The following is a 14,801-nucleotide window of genomic DNA, read 5'->3' on the forward strand; positions in this document are numbered from 1 at the left end:
AGCAGTACCAGCATGATGTATAACATTAGTGTTTGGCTGCTAGGATTTTTTCTAACTCTGAAGATATTTTTTTCCTGCATTAAGAGGTTTAGGAAAAATTAGCCATATGTCTTGCATTCCCATAAGAGTCAACACAGTAGGCAATCCTTCATTATTGTCCCCTTTCTTACCTTGTACGCCAATGTCGCATTTTGCCTTAGAACAACAGTTTCTATTCCTTGCAGCTACAAAGAAAGCCTCTGAAGTCTACTCTCAACATCAAAAGACACAGCGCTCCCTGAATCTGCAGACAATCTGACTCAATAGATCACTTCTGAGAAGTGTCATTTTACTGTGTTTTGGAAAAATCAGTTAATCATTTAATTGGTACTCCAATTAAGACAATTTAAGCAATTTGAGTGTGGAAGAGGGTTTGTTTCCTCTTCTAGGCTACAAATACATATTTTTAACTTTAGTGCTTAGGAGATGGGAAGGACTAAATCATAAAATAAGAGCAAACAGATTTATGCAGTGCTACACTCTTATGAATCCAAAAGAACTGAGTTTTGAAGGTTGTAAGGCAAGGAAGGATGTATTTAAAAGTACATTCTAAAGTTATAAAGCTATAACTCATTAACAGTAAAAACACCCGCCCTTTAATAAGGACTTTTCCCAGTAGTAGGGCACATGCTAGAATTGCAGCTACATTTTTGTGTTGTAAGGAGAATTCCCAGTCACAGAAAACCAGTGTGTGAGAAGGCTTTTCACGTGTTTCACGACTTTAGTAATTTCTTCTCTACTGAATGACTAGATCTCTTATTACACTTTGGTATCTTATGTTTATGACTCTGAAAATGCATTAGATAGTCCTTTTAATGCTAAGATGCTGCAACTGAATCAATATTTTGCCTGCTACCCATCCTCCATTTTCACAAAGAAAATTTCAAAATTGTCCATTTACTTCCATAGAGAATTTATGGCAATCAGATTATTTGTATTTATTGTGAGCTAATCACAATGTCATAAAGAGATGACTACTTGAAATTATTGCCTTTTTCACTACTCACACATCACACTCATTGCTAGAGCCTGAGTGTTTATGTCTGAAGTGTAATTGCTTTGTTGACAAGTTATAATAATGGCAAAACTTTGAAGATCTTTGAGCATGATGCACATATCAATATTGTTTTAATTATTTCAGTGTTGACGAAATAGTGATAATCAATTCTAATAGAATAATCACAATTAAATTAGATTCTGCTGTGACTGATATTTTGTTAATTTTAGCAGTGTATTTGGGTTATGACAAGAAATGTCTCATATGTCTCACTAACTCACTCATATGTCTCACTAACTCCCATCTCAGATCTTACTCTTTTCCGCTCAGTTTTTTAGCTGGTTTTATTGACTGGGTTTTTTTTTTTAATAAAGGTGATTAAACAATTCCCTTTCCACATACAAGTATTACTTCTGACATTTATTTTTTTATGTATGTCAGCATTTAATTTCTCACAACAGCAGTTATTCCTGAATCCCTTACACCTGCTCAAGCACCAATTACCATATTCTTGCATCTGATTCCATTTTTCAGTAAGTTTTTTTCATTGTGCTACATGATGGAATCACAGATTAGTACTACTTTTCAGAACATTTGTAAGTGTCCTTCAGCAGGATTTATTTTGATCCATGGTGAAGGAATCTTATAAGTTTCAAATCATTAATGAATAGATGATACATATATTACTCATAATGATTAATGGTTTAATTTGCAAGTTCATTTATTGATTATAATTTCTAGAATGCAGACCATATGTAAAATCTAAAACAAAAGCCGCTGCCTTAAGATTTCTTCAGTGGAGTAGTGGGTTATTGCATATCAGAATGACATATCTGTATTGAAGGAATTACCACTGAAATTATAAAGTCTGTTTCCTCTCTATTCCTTGACGAAAACCATAGCATTTGAGTTTGGAATTAAGTGCAGCATTGTTCTTCAAAGAACGAAGAAGTTTGGAGTGGCACAGGCAAGTAGGCATTTTTGACCCGGTGAGCACTTGACCTTATGGTATATGAGATGTTCCCATTTTTAATAGTCTACATGTTAAATTTCATTCAGACAAAAGATCAAATCAAACATTATTAAGTACTAGTCCTTCACCTTGTGCCCCTCTAGCTCAGACCTCTGCTTGAATTGTAGAGCAAGCCCTTGTATTAGTTTGAAAACAAACCAGTGGGAGATCTCAAGTCAGGATTAAAATTAATTAGAAAAAATTAAAAATAAGTGAAATAATACAAGCAAAAACACTGATAAAGTCAGATACAACCTGACACCCTGGTAGGGTGGTGGTAGGAATCTAAGTGAAGCAGTTCAGTTGAAGCAGTGATCCTGTGAAGGTCTGGTCTCCTCCTGAAGGTCCAGTAGCAGCTCTTGTCCTCTGGGAACCCAGTAGACAGGGCTGACTTGTGCAGTTCCAAGGCCAGGTTATATTCAGGTGGGAATGCTTGGCTCCTCCCTCCTGGGTGGAGCATCTCACAGTAGGAAGAGGGAATTCCAGGAGTCATGCTGTGGTTTCTTGATGGCCAATTAACAGTTATCAGGGGTGAGTCATAGCAGGAGATAACAGCTAATGTCCCACAGCTGGTGGTAACAGAATACTGAATACATCTATATTGTAACCTAGGACAGCCCTCCCAGGCTGAAGGAGTCTGGTGTGGGCTGTATTCCCACCTTGCTGAATTGCAGAGGCTTCCTGTCTTGTGTCACTCTGGCAACAGTGACCAGAACACTCTCCAGGTGAAGGCACTAGGTAACCTACATTTAAGTCAAGGGTGGAGTGACCCAAATGCAGAACAGGGTTCTGTTGAAGCAAAACCCTTTTGGTACTCATTTCATGTCTGATTTGCCCTCTTGCCCTTGTGGTGATGTTTTTCCTCAGGTAATCCTGTTTAAATTAATGGAGCTCCTCACAAAGCACTTTCCTGCCCTGCTGGGCTGTAAGGGCAAGTCTGCTCTACATGACCTTGGTTTTCTCCTCCAGGTTCTCTGGTTCCCTTCAACACCAACAGGCACCTCGTGGGACCACTGTAGGAGGGAAAAGCTTAATGGCTCTGTGTCCTACATCCTGCCCTGTTCTGGTGGTTTGGCTTGATACATACTGAGCCACGAAAAACTGGCTGAAGAAGGTAAGGGCCCTGATGATCACCCTCTCAGGGTGCAGGTGCAGCAGTGGAAGGTCCATGGTTGTCTCTCTGCTAGTTGACCAGCTCATTCATAAGTTTAATTGCAGTCCCAAAGAAAGGAGGATGGAATGCAGTGAGGATGAGGCTGCTACTCTGTCCTCCTATTGTACTGGTCCATATCGTGGTCTTGCTGCAGCAAAGATAAAGACTTTTTCCATAGGAGCTGTACCAAGAATTTTTTTCAAACTACCTATTTCAGAATCAATGCCAGCAGTTAAGCCTGAAGGCATTATCTAACCTTCAAGGACCATTGGTTTTTAGAGTTTGCCATTTTGTATAAAGGCTTTTAAAATATAAAGAAATGCTGAGGCCATAAAATAGCCTGGGTGTCTGTTTAGCACCCATTTGACATGGTATCTCAATGAATTCCATCCCCCATCCTCCCCCCTGCCCCCCAAATGGTTTACTTCAAAGAGCAAAAAGCTAAACTACATCTGTTGTATGGTACAGTACCACAGGGAATCAAAGAAAATGAAATATGCAAAGCATCTAAGCAAATAATTACTTTAATTGAGAAATAATTGGAAGGAGAGAAATCATTCAAGAAGAGTTCTTCAGGATAATGACTCACACTATTTTCATAGCAAATTACAAAAAAAAATCTTGGCAATTTTGTATTATTGGTATGTTTAAATATTCTTAATGGATTTTAAAATTAAAATCTTAGAAAATGTTCTTGATTCAAATCCAACCTGCCTCCCAGCCTGACATATCTTTAAGAACTGATGCTTATAATTTTCTTTTGCACTTCAGAAAAATCTGACTACATAAAGGAACATGATTTATCGATAAATCTGTTTTAGAAAGCAGTTCAGAAAATAGCACAGCAGACATATTTCTTGCTAAGCCAGAAATATGAGCATTTCAGTAAAGTGTTAAATTAGGGTTAAAAATGTAGATTGCACAAAGCACATTTTATACACAAGCATGAAAACTAAGATTCTCATTCATAGGGGGCCATCTATAATAAAAATAAGTGAGACAAATCTTCCATGAGAGAGATCACTGGTTCCCTAAGGATTGTTTTATGATAAGAAAACCTGTAGAAGTTTTCCATCTTACCTGCTCATGCAATGGGTAATACTCTTTAAAGCATAAAAATATTTAACATGCACCTGGATTTCAATAATTTTTGTGTGGGATGAGAGTATGTATTTTCATTTCATGGACTATTTCCCTCACTGTGAATCAGGAAGTCAGTCTAGGTAATTGTCATTAGTTAGATAATTGGGGAGTAACTCAAAGTTATCTCACACAGAAAGCATCAGAATGTGAATATCAGTACCTGTACTATTTTTGAATAATTTAATATATAAATAAGTATATAATATTTAGGAAAAGTTATTGATATTTTCAATAGGCAATATTGTGAGGCAACTCACATCCTGATGAAATCTCTGAATAAACAGACCCTTGATTTAATTTCTTTCCTCAGGCAGATGATGGTGCAGATGTGCAGCTCCAACCTGGGCATGTTTCCCTCTGATAGAGGCAGGCATGAAAAAGAAGAAATGCAGATTCTTTAAAATTAATGAAGAACCATGTTTTGTGAGTTGCTATTCTTCTGTACTGTTTTCTTCTCCAGAAGATTAATACTTAGATGTGCATTTTATTTGGAAGCCATCCCACAGAGATTTTGGAAGAGGGAGCTGTAGTTGATTAGACTTAATACTTAACACGGAGATCTTGTTGCAGCTGACTTTTAGAAAAATCTTCCTCTGTTTAAAGTGCTTCCCTTTTGTTCTTGCAGACTTCTATCAGATTACAAGAGGCTATATAACAAAGGAGAGATTATATAATAATGTACCACTTCAACTAAAATGTATTTCATATTCATTCTTCAGTACTATATATCCCTTTCATAGTCGTATTTCATAGTCACCATAAATAAATTCAGGGTTAGATTGTACTTCTCAAGGTGACTTGTTCAGGATAAAGGCAGTTGTTATTGTGTTTTAGCTCTTTGTAATGCATGTGCAAGGCAAGGAGGGCTTTATCAAAAGAAAAATATTTCAGTTTTGTGCTTTTTTTTTATAGCAGAAAGTCAGACAAACTGAGAGCTATTGAACTTGTACTTTCTCAGAGAAAACTTGCTGAACAATTGAGGAGGAATAGCTTTTTACAAAACAAGTTTGTTTAGATTCCATTTGGTTAAAAGATTTTTGTTTGCTTTTGTTTTTTCCTAACACATTTCATCCCAGTGAATTTTTCCTTAGTTTAGTTGAAAAGAATTTTTCTTTAGTGTCAGGCTTTTCCAGAACTTTTCCAATTTTTTTACCCCTTCAAACTTTTCTAAAAATAATTTGTTTAAATTACATTCATTTGGGGTTTTGGGGGTTGTTTCCTATTTGATTTTGGTGTCAGTTGTTTTCCTGATATGTTTCATTCTAGTGAATTCCTTGTTAGCTTAGTGAAATGAATTTTTCCTTGGCTTAGTGAAATGAATTTTTGCTTGGCTTCAATACATAACATCATATTTCTTTTTATAAAAGTATGAGGGCTTACAAGAGCATTTCTGAGTCTCCTATCTCCCCTCAAACCCAAAGAAGATTAGACTCAATACACCTCCTATTTCTGAAGCACAGAATTCTGAGGAAGAAACATTTTTGTTTACAGAAACTTCTGCATGCATTGGAGAGAAGTCAGGCAAAATAACAGGCAAACCTCAGCCACATAATACCCTTTGCAGATGGTTTGAAGGTATGAAGGCGTAAGCATTTATAATATATGTAAAGCCATAATCCTTTCCTTAGCTTTTCTGAATCATCTGAGAAATTCTGCCTGGTTCCTGTAGGCTGGCTTAGCCCCTGGCTCATGGAGGGGATACTCAGAGGCTTTTGGAGCTGCAGATGGATGCAAACAGCACAGCCACCTCCTGCTCCTGCAGGGCAGCAAGGGCAAGGAGGGAACCCCCGGCTGCCAGGGTGTTTGCTGTCTCCTCTTTTTCCCTGGCAAACTGACTTAAGACTGCACAGGACAGGATGCAGGTTAGTGTGACCCATCCTTTTGGGAAGAGAGAGCTTGAATAAGATGAAACAGCAGCAATGAAAGTTATTCCAGAAATCCAAGGTGGAGACTTATGGTGAGTTTCCTGGAGACAGATGGAGAACTTACCAAGACATCAAAGAAAACATGCAGTTAAGTCAAACTTATGATCTCTGTCATTAGATATATTTTTTCTACAGAAATCAAAATTTGCTCAGAAAGGGCCTAGAGACAATTCAAGCCCTTATTAATTCCCAGAAAATCCCTATAATAAAAATGATGGAGTACATTTGTTTTGTTAATAAGTTAGTGAGGCACTTTAAAAGCACTTTTGGGAATAAAATTCCCTCTAGATGCATCAGATGTAAGCAATCACTTTACCTGGTGTATTTTGGCGAAGTAGCTTGGTGTATTTTTCCATTTAGAAGCAACTGGGATTGTTTAAGTATTGGAATAATGTGGGAGAAAATTAGAATTGTAACATATGTTAAATAGCCCTAAAGAAGCTTCTTGGCTCAATTTAACTTAAATTTACTTAAGATATTTTCTATCTCTTCCAACTTACGTGGTGTCTCAAATTTTTACTGAAATGCTGTGTGAGAGCACATATATTCTTGCACATTGGAATGATCCCCAGGGAATTCTCCTAAAGCAGATAACATTGTAGCTCTTGATAAAATACAGCTCAGACTTTTACAATTTCCTTTCCTTCAGCATTTCCATTCCCAGTTCAGTTAGTATCAATTGCATGAAAAATAATTTTATTTTGCTTGCTCTTTACCTTGCCTCACAAGAATTCTTCCCACTTACTTTGCATGCACAGAGAACACATCTGTACTTTCTTTTCTTGCCTGAGCAGGAAGAGTGAAATGGTCCCATCATTTCCTTCTCTAGAAGTAATACCAAAGAAAGGTCAACCTCAAAGTCTTGTTTCCTCAGATACCTCTTCTTAAGTTTGATTTTGAGATTTATGAAGCTTTTGCTAACCCATGAGGATCTTCCCTCCAATATTATAAACCTCCTAGGAGCCTGCAGGGCCCTGCTGCTTGTACTGTAGCCATGGAATGGCAATTGCTGGGGTATTACATCACAAATATAAATCCTCAGTTCTGTTACAGGTTTGTATTACTAGTAAATTTACCTATCTGGTTGGATTTTAGTTGTGTTTTCATTGGCGGGAGCATTGCGTGTTTATTGGCAAAAGAACATTTTTAACTCATTGTCTGCAAACAGTTCACAGTTTTGTTGGAGTGCTAGAGCTGCTGCACAATGTCCAGTCACCACAGCCTCTTCAAGATGCTGTGTTTAAAGCCCAGCTGGTAACTTTGCAATTAATTTTAAGTGAGAATGGTTTGTTTTCCATTAGAGAGGCCTTTATACAGCAACAGGTACAGTTGGGAGATGACTAAGCATTAGCTAAATTCAGTGCTACATACTGTAAAAAACAAGGGAGAACAAGCAGCCTTTTTTATCCCAGACACTTCCATTTAGTGTATGAAAAAAGACTTGAGACATATTAATACCCAGGTAGTGACTTTGCTCTGCAAAAACTGTGTTTTAAGAGACTTGACTGTCTACTATAGCATCCAACAGTTATTTTTTTTTTCCTGCAAGGACTTTTCACACTTAGATGTCATTTCAGTCTTGAAGAAGTAGTATTTTAACCTGCTGAGTCCTGGACAGTCCCTAAGGGATTTCAGGACACCACTTAAAGTCAGCTTTTATAGGTCTTTTGTGCTTTATGATTAAGGCAGGTATTTTGAAGTGGAAAGAATGTCTACAAAGGAGACACAGAGTAAAAAAAAAAAAATTAAAATTATGCTTATGCAATTCAGAAAAGGGAAAGCAATAAGCAAACACATTAATAATTTGCAATATTTAATCACAAGCAACTGTATTACTTGTTTAAAGAGAAATTTCCTGAAGATATTCTCCTTAAAGATTATTGATTTATGTTAGAATGCAGATTATTTAAAAACTCTGTAAAGGAATCAGACACATCAGGGAGGTAAAAATGCATGGATTCTCTGGAAACGTCTTTTGCTAGGGTTATGTGTTCAAGGGGCTGCTGTATATAAAGATACATTATTAAAAAAAGTGTTGTGGTATACAAAGTAGTTTGTTGTTCTTCATAAAATATGTTTTGGTCTGACTGGCTGTGATTTTTATAAGGCATTCCAGAAGTTCATTCCATGAGCATTTATCACTAATTTATTAATGCTTGTTTTTCCCAAAATGCCTCTACTAGTGAAAAATAATACTCAAACAAATATCAAAGATATAACAAACATTTTTTAGGTGTGAGTTCCTCACAGAAAAGTCTCAGAAATGTTATAATTTTAGAGAGAAGTCTTCTGCAGACAGGAGGAAGTAAGACTTTCTATGCAAAGGGAAAGGTTTGATCTCAGGTGCTTTACAGGAGCATTGGAAGAGGAACCAGGAGTGGACAAGACAAACCTTCCAGCCAGACTTGCACCAGGGTGGTATTACCTGTTCATGTGCATTTTCAGCAACTAGAACATGCAGGCATTTCAGAGACAGACAGGAGCTCAAACAGTGTCTCTATGAGTGAACTAAGGGGACAGGTAACTTTGTGTGTGACACTGAGCTTACTCCTGCAATCTGGGAAGCACCACTCAGTGAGAGCAGCCACTTAGTGTAATGAAGGCTTATGCTACTCCCTTGCTGTAGCTTGAGCCCTTAGCCTATGCCATCCCTGCTTTTTTCCAGGGGTTTTAGGGTTGCCCTAATTGCCACTATTCTCATTTTGATTGTCTTGGCATCAAAAGTCAACAAACGTACCTACTCACTAGACCCTCATATATGCACAGCCTTTCGTCAAAAGAAAAGCTGTCCTATTAACTTGTCTATCATTACATTGGATGAATGAGTAAAGAAGAATAAATAATACCTAAGATATGTTACATAACTCTAAAGAGCAGTGTATCCAAATTACAATCAAGGGTAAGGTACCAGACCAAATTCTCTGTGCAGTGCATATGGGCTAACAAAACACAACTCATGCAAACTCTGGAATTTATTGTTAGTCCAATTAAAATATTAAATCTAATAAAAATTGTATTACTAATCTAGTTACAATGAGGTTAGAACATACAGTTGAAATTATCCAAATACAACAATTTCTCATTATAATACAGTTGTTGAACACAGATTTCCTAGTCTCTTTTACACACACCTGTACTAGGTGGGTCAGTAGACTGATGGAGTTACTGTTAAGGGGGATATAATAGGGGACCATAGTTGTACTGTGGATCCAGGATCTGAGGTGCTTCACTGACAGGAAAATGGTGGTTATAGCAGGACTTCTTCCTCATCAATTCTGGTTTCACTTGGTGCTATTTTTATGCATTTACTAACAAACTGATTTATGCTTTCTTCAAAGGTCTGCAAATTCCATGTTGTCATTGGGTTTTAGTATATATATTGTGTTTTCTATATGTTAGATACTTGACTTTTGTTGTCTTTGTTACCCCTATGTCCAGTACTACCCTGGTCTGTAGCCCTAGAGCTCTGATAGCATCCTGCTCTTGCGCTTTTAAGGCCCATTCTGCATCTTGTGCTTGAATTTTTGGAGACTACTGTTTTTCTTCAAAAGCCTGGAGCTGTTCTTTCCCAGTACTGTAGTATTATATTAACACAAGCTAGTCAAGCACAGAGCCTCAATCAAGGGTAACTCAAGGGTTCATGCTACAAAAAAAGAATTCTCTACTGGCACACCTATTTGTGCACTGATATGTTTTGGTAGCTATTCGTTATTAATACCTATTAGTTATGGCAGTATCACTGTTATCTAATCTGCATTACCAGAGGAGAGATTTCAGTCACTAGAAATGGAGTAGCTGTTTTAAAAAGTTTATAGTGCATTACTTTTGGTGTTTATAACTTGTCAGTATGAGTTAGTAGCTTCTAGAGCTAAGGGCAGATTTGAACCGTTGAACTTAAATCCTTAGTGCACTTTGCACGTTGTCAAAAGCTGTGTAAGATTAACTGTGGAGTAATTCTGTTTGAGTGCATTGCATGTGAAAAATTCATTGGTAGGTAGAACTGGGATGCTATTTCTAACTCGTTGATTTTAGCTTGTTGTTATTACAACCATGATTTAATTCTGATCACAAACTTAACAGTTTTTTAAAATCCGTTTATGTTTTGCATATGTATTTTCACCAGCTTAAGCAGGTTGGTAACACAGAGTGAGGGCAGCCCAATATGTTGATTGCCAGTCCCTCTCCCATTCAAGATCAGACATTTTTACAGTTACATATTTGAAACTGGATTTGGAATTCCTTACTGAAATCTGTGGACTGGCTACATTAGAAGAAAAAGCTATAAAAATAAAATTCTGGAAAGGAGTTAAACTTGTTGCAGAAAAGAAGGAGAACTGGGAAACAAATTTCTAAGAGCTGTATTAGTGGAAGATCTTTGGACCTTCAGGCACCAATCATCAACTCTCTTATATCAGCAACCAAATATTCAGGGAGCTATTCAAATCTAATATTCTGATTGAGAACCATATTGCAAATGGATCATTAAACCAACCTACCTCATCTCCTAGCTCCTGTAGTTGCTTGTTGAAACAAGTGCTAAGTGCTCTTTGCTTTCAACTTGTCTGTTTGACAAATGTAACTATGGTAAATTCAAAGCAACTTCACTCAATCTCTGCTTTGCTTGGAATTTTTCAGAATTTTTTCTGACTTGGTGAAGACATCATGTACTTGCAAGCTTGTATGCTTTCTCCAACTGTTTCAGCTGGTCTAATATACTATCATACATTTGTTTCCCTTGGAAAAGACAAAAATTGATACAACAGATGTGTTTCTGCTATCCTGCATGGCAGAGCTCTAGGGGATAAGGACAGAGAATCTGCACACAACACAAGATTCCAGGCCTGCAAGCCTGAGGAATATCTTGGGATCCCACACAAAAGCAGAAATGTGAAATTTAAAACAAGGCTAGAAGTTATTGGAAAGCCACCATTATTTAGAGGGATGAGGGCAATAAATGCTTCTGTAGGCAAGGACAAAGGACGGAAATGGAAAACAGCAGAAGGAAACATAACTACTCTGCTTAGCTTGAGCATACCTATCTCTGCTGTAGGAAACAGAGATGCTGTCATCTACTGTCTATTTACAGATACCAATGGACAGTTTCTGACAAGAAAGAGAAAAGGCATCTTACAGTGGGTAAAGAAGCACCCAATTCAGTGAAAGCAAAGAACTAGACAGTCACTTTTTGATGAGGACAGGAAGACTTCTGCAGACCCAACTTGGAAACATCTTCCACTCACATAGACCTGAGGATGTCACACAAAAGGGTAGATGCTTTTTAGTTTAATATTTTAGTTTAGCTTATCTATTTGAGATGATGATAAACATTGAGAGTGCAACAAATTGTCTCTTACTATGGTTATTCTTGTGGCTGTTAAGGTAATTTTTTAAGTTGCTTCCAGAGGAAAAAAATTAGCTACAGGCATGTGTTTGATGAAAGTGGGAAAAGCCTACTTGCCATCAGAGGAGTGATAGGTGTGGTTAGTTGGGCACTCTCATTTCTGACTAGAAGATTAGGAGCATGAGAACACACCTGATCAACATGTGGCTTAAAAGCTGTTGCCATCAGTGGAATTTTGGCTTTAACAATCATCACGCAGTTTATACAGCACTGGCCTTGTTGGAGACAGATGGAATTCACCTGTCTAAAAAGGGAAAAAGGATTCTAGCCCATGAGTTGGCAGGATTAATTGAGCAGGCTTGAAACTAGGTTTGAAGGGGGAAGGGGACAAGACCAGGCTTACTAGAGATGAGCCGGGGGCAGCATGCCCGTGTTGGGTCTGAAAGCTGCAGAAGCAGGCTGTCCTTATGTGCCAAAAGACTGGCCTAGTTGAACAAAGGGCTTTTGCTGGAACTCAGTGGAAAAAAAGAGAGGTTATGACCTTTGGAAGGAGGGGCAGGCAAATCAGGAAGAGTACAAGAATGTTGCTAGGTCACCATGAGAGAAAATTAGGAAGGCAAAAATCTCAGCCTGAACTCAATCCAGCTACTGCTGTGAAAGATAATAAAGAATGGTTTTATAAATATATCAACAATGAAAGAAGAGAAAACAAAATCTCCATCTTTTACTGGATGTGGGGGGGAAAATTGTAACAAAGGATGAGGAAAAAGGCTTAATTTTTTTTTTCCCCTCAATCTTTAACAGAAAAGCTAGTTTTCCACAGGACAACCAGCCCTCTGCGTTGGTAGACAGGGACAAAGACTCCCTGCAGCCCAGGAAGAAGTAGTTAGTGACTTGTTGCTCTACTCAGACACTCACAAATCTGTGAGTCTGCATGGAATTCAGCTGTGGGTACTGAGGACACTGGTGGAAAAGCTCACCAAACCACTCTCTATCATTTTTCATCAGTCCTGGTTAACTGGAGAGGTCCCAGACAGCCGAAGTGTGATGCCAATCTACAAGGGTGGGAAGGAGGATCTGGGGAAGAACAGGCCTGTCAGTCTAGTGTTGGTGCCAAGGAAGGTTGCGAAACAGATCATCTTGGCTGTGATCACACAACACATACAGGACTGTACTGCAGAGAGAGTCCAAGAGGCTGTTCAGTGGGGCATAAGGGAGACTCTGACTATATTGAGCTTCCAGGAATTAAGTGAACAGTAGTAATTTGTCAGAAAGAGTAATTACTCAAACAGTAATTACAGTAGTCCCAGCTACAGCAAAAAACATCTGAAGAAATAGGAGAGAAGCACTAGGCCCACAGTTAAACTCTATGCTCTCTATGCCATTGAGAAGAGAAACTGAACCTTCCAAAAGATAACTACCTTCCTTTTCATGGACTACATTGATCCTGAGAAATAAGTCTCTTAACCTATGTACCTCAGAAAAACATCTAATCAATTGTATGTCACATTTATCTAATCACTTGCTAAAACTGGTATCCTAGCTGTTTGCTTCCCAAGTATTTAGCTATCAAAACAGCAATGACATTATAAATATCCGTGTTTTCACAGACACTAATGCAGAAAAAAAAATTGAAATATTTTTATATTGATGGGGAAAATGCAGAATTGCAAATCAGAGAGTGCCTTTTATTGTTGTATTAGTTTGAAAACAAACCAGTGGGAGATCTCAAGTCAGGATTAAAATTTAATAGCAAAAATTAAAAATAAGTGAAATAATACAAGAAAAAACACTGACAAAGTCAGATACAACCAAACACCCTGGTAGGGTGGTGATAGCAGTCCAAGTGAAGTAGTTCAGTTGAAGCAGTGATCCTGTGAAGGTCTGGTCTCCAGCTGAAGGTCCAGTGGTAGCTCTTATCCTCTGGGAACCCAGTGGACAGGGCTGACTTGTGCAGTTCCAAGGCCAGGTTATATCCAGGTGGGAATGCTTGGCTCCTCCCTCCTGGGTGGAGCATCTCACAGTAGGATGAGATAATTCCATGAGTCATGCAGTGGGTTCTTGATAGCTCATTAACAGTTATCAAGGTGATTCATAGCAGGACATAACAGCTAATGGCCCACAGCTTGTGGCAATAGAATACTAAATACATCTATATTGTAACCTAGGACAATTGTATAAGTGCGTACTTATAAAATACCAAACATTTTAACAGTGGTCACTTTAATTTAGTTGCTGTCAGAATCATTTCTGTTGTTGTGAGATGGTAGTCCTTCAGTCTCAAGAATAAGTCTCACAGTTGATGTTTGTTGAAATATTTATCAGATTCAGGGACAGCACAAATGTCTAGATCAAAAGAATGAGCTTGGTGTTCACTCTCAGATCCCATAGGTAGGCAGGTGCCGTGCAATGGGATTGTATGGGCTGCATCTATTTTGCAGGTAAATAGAAATCTGCAGGGCAGCCAATTCAGATGCTACCATGAACTATGTCTGCAGCAGCCCCAAATATATTTGATCTATATCTACAGCAGCATACTCATTGTTTCTTGCCTTTTCTTTATTTTTTAAAACTGCTACAAAATAACCAAAAGAGGCATTAGAATGACCTGTATATAATAAGAGGAGGTTAAGCAACATAATTTTCTCTTACTCTATAGGAAAATTACTGTTAAAAGACACCACCACAACTTACAATGTGAGAGTCATGCTTGTATTTATAGAGTTACTTTTCTTTTTCTGACCCATTCATCCCAGAAGCACTATAGCTTTGCAGTCATGATGCTGTACTTACAGCTGAGAGAACAGGACCACTGTAACAGAGTGAGAAGGCATATGTGCTAATAAATGTGGTAGCTTGAATAATTCCAGATAATAAATCAGTTTAATTTCAGATTAGTACTTGGTTACTGAAAAAATTTTGCCTGTTTTCAGGAGCATCTTTTGTTTTGCAGGCACCGATATTACAATGGTCAAGTTGTGCCAGCCTGAAGATAAGTTATAACTTGGACTTAAGCACTTTGCTTTTCAAACACACATACCAGTAAACCATACAGATGGCTTTTTAAAACTTCACTATTTTTTTTCCTAGGAACAGATTAAAAGAGAAAGATTGTTTCAGTACAGTGATTTTTTTTTACCAGATTGCTTCTCCAAGGAAAATTTGACATTTCAGGGAGCACTCTTACAGGA

The 14,801-nt window shown here is 37.8% G+C and overlaps 1 long non-coding RNA gene across 1 annotated transcript; it reads right to left on the minus strand.

Moving 5' to 3' along the window:
• Positions 1 to 4,765: 4,765 nt before the first annotated feature.
• On the minus strand, positions 4,766 to 7,237 carry LOC146438404 (uncharacterized). The gene is made up of 3 exons (XR_014852069.1): positions 7,192 to 7,237; positions 7,015 to 7,094; positions 4,766 to 4,991 (listed from the first exon to the last, which is right to left on the minus strand). It is a non-coding gene; the product is annotated as an uncharacterized LOC146438404 (long non-coding RNA).
• Between the last annotated feature and the right edge of the window lie 7,564 nt (positions 7,238 to 14,801).

The sequence above is a fragment of the Lichenostomus cassidix genome, chromosome 4, assembly GCF_008360975.1.
Source record: "Lichenostomus cassidix isolate B80296 chromosome 4, HeHo_3.0, whole genome shotgun sequence".
NCBI lineage: Eukaryota > Metazoa > Chordata > Aves > Passeriformes > Meliphagidae > Lichenostomus > Lichenostomus cassidix.